Source organism: Apium graveolens, chromosome 4 (genome assembly GCF_009905375.1).
Source record: "Apium graveolens cultivar Ventura chromosome 4, ASM990537v1, whole genome shotgun sequence".
Taxonomy (NCBI): domain Eukaryota; kingdom Viridiplantae; phylum Streptophyta; class Magnoliopsida; order Apiales; family Apiaceae; genus Apium; species Apium graveolens.
Window position 1 is genome coordinate 59,531,003 of NC_133650.1, and position 2,512 is coordinate 59,533,514.

Genomic DNA, 2,512 nt, shown 5'->3' on the forward strand with positions numbered 1-2,512 from the left:
CGATCATAGTTCGGCCTGTAGCCAAGAATGGTCTTCCAAGATGATGAGAATCTTCTTATCATCCTAGAAATCCATAATTATAAAATCAGCAGGGAAGATGAGTTTGTCCACCTTGATCAAGACATCCTCCACTATACCTCATGGATAAGTGATGGAACAGTCAACTAGTTGCAATGACATGTATGTCGGTTTCGAATCAGGTAGACCAAGCTTCTTAAAATGGACAAGGGAATCAGAGTGATGCTAGCTCCAAAATCACTCAAACATTTGTCGAAAGACAAGTTTCCAATAGTGCAAGGAATCGTGAAGCTTCCAGGATCCTTAAGCTTCAGAGGTAATTTCTGTTGCAGAACTACACTGCATACCTCTGTAAGAATAACGGTCTCTAAGTCATCGAGCTTCACTTTACGAGAGAGAATACCTTTTATAAACTTCGAATAGCTAGGCATCTGTTCAAGAGCTTTAGCGAAAGGTATGTTGATGTGAAGTTTCTCGAACTCCTCCAGAAACTTAGCAAATTGCTTATCCAACTTCTGCTTCTGCAGCCTCTTAGGAAAATGAGGTGGACGATAGACTTGTTTCTCCCCTATATTACCCTTAGGAGGAGTTTGATCCAAAATTTTCTTCCTTGAATCCACCTAGGCATCCTTCTGTACCATTTTTTCAGCTACAATCTCATTTTCTGGAATTGGAAAGGGTGTGGACGTATTGCATTCTGGACAGAGTTTTCATACTCTTCATCTTGCTGAATTTGGGGGCTTGCGACCTTCCCGGATCTCAAGGTGATGGCGTTCACCTGTTCATTAACTTCCCTATTTCCTGGATTGACTTCTGTATCACTAGAAAGCGTTCCCGGTAGTCGATTCAATAAGGCGTTAGCAATTTGCCCTATCTGGTTCTCCAGAGTCTTGATACAAACAACTTGGCTTTGGCATATAAGATCCTGGTTTTTGCATATAAGCCTCAACTCCTCCAATTCAGATTTTTCATTCAAAGATTGACCTGCACCATGAGTTTGTTGTTGAAGTTGGAGTTGTTTTCTTAGTGCAAATTGATGCTGAAAACCAAGAGGATTGAATTGCTTGTTTCCAAACTGCTGGAACGACTGTTGTATCGCATTCTGATTGTTGCTCCAGCTGAAGTTAGGATGATTCCAGTTGTCAGGATGATAAGTGTCTGGAACTGGTTGTTGTGATCTCTGAAAGTTGCTCACAAACTGAGCTGATTCACTAGATATAGCGCATTTATCCATCGTATGCGAACCTGCACACAGCTCACAAACACTGGTTATCTAATTAACACCATAGTTAGCCGGAGAATCGATCTTCATAGACAACGCCTTTAGTTGACCAGTGGTAGCCGTAGCTGTATCCACTTCAAGAACTCCTGCTACCTTACCCTGTGGAAATCTTTAAGTTGGATACTGATATTCATTAGTAGCCATCAGTTCAATTTGATCATAAGCTTCCTCATAGCTCTTTTCCCATAATGCTCCACCCGATGCTGCATCGAGTATGGGTCTTGACTGTGCTCCCAAACTATTATAGAAGCAATTGATGATCATCCAATCAGGCATTCCATGATGAGGACACTTCCTAAGCATCTCCTTGTAGCACTCCCAAGCTTCACATTGAGATTCTCCCGATTGCTGCACAAATTGAGTAAGACCATTCCTCATTGCAGCTGTCTTTGCCATACGGAAGAATTTAGTAAGAAATTTTTGAGCAAGATCCTCCCAATTAGTGATAGAACCTGCTGGTAGAGAGTGTAACCAGCACTTAGCTTTATCCCTTAGAGAAAAAGAGAAAAGTCTCAGCTTCACAACATCTTCAGAAACATTTTTGAACTTGAAGGTGTCACAGATCTCGATGAAATCCCTAATATGCATATTAGGATCTTCCATTGGAGAACCCCCAAACTGGATTGAATTATGTACCATCTGAATTGTGCCATGCTTGATTTTAAAGGTATTAGCTGTGATCGCTGGCCTGACAATGCTAGATTAAATGTCATTGATCTTGGGTTGAGAAAAATCCATCAACGCTTTCGTTGGTGCTGCTCGATCTCCTATTGTAATGAGTACCTGAAACATAAACAACTTATCTATGAAAGTAAAAAAATATGAGTCAGTGAACTTTAACGACCACAGATGTCAAGCACATAAACTAAAATTAACACCGAGTCCCCGGCAACGGCGCCAAAAACTTGTTAGGATGAAAATACGCGTTAAAATATACGCAAGTATACGCGTTCGCAAGTAGTATAAGATATAAATCAGATTCGTTCCCACATAGACTGGTTTAGTTTAAGTTCAGATTATGCACTTATGTAACAATGTATGGTTATTGCTCAATGCTAAGATAATAACAAGTTGAGATGTCTTTAACTAAGATTAAACTAACATGCAATTAACTAAGAATAAAAGTGATTGAATTAACTATATGAGACAAACATGGATTCTAACTTCATTAAATACTTCATTCAAAGTCATTGTTCTTAACCTTAGCATAAA

The 2,512-nt window shown here is 39.6% G+C and overlaps 1 non-coding gene across 1 annotated transcript; it reads left to right on the top strand.

The window, feature by feature from the left end:
- Positions 1-1,574: 1,574 nt before the first annotated feature.
- On the top strand, positions 1,575-1,681 carry LOC141722189 (small nucleolar RNA R71). Its single transcript, XR_012575213.1, has one exon. It is a non-coding gene; the product is annotated as a small nucleolar RNA R71 (small nucleolar RNA).
- Positions 1,682-2,512: the final 831 nt, after the last annotated feature.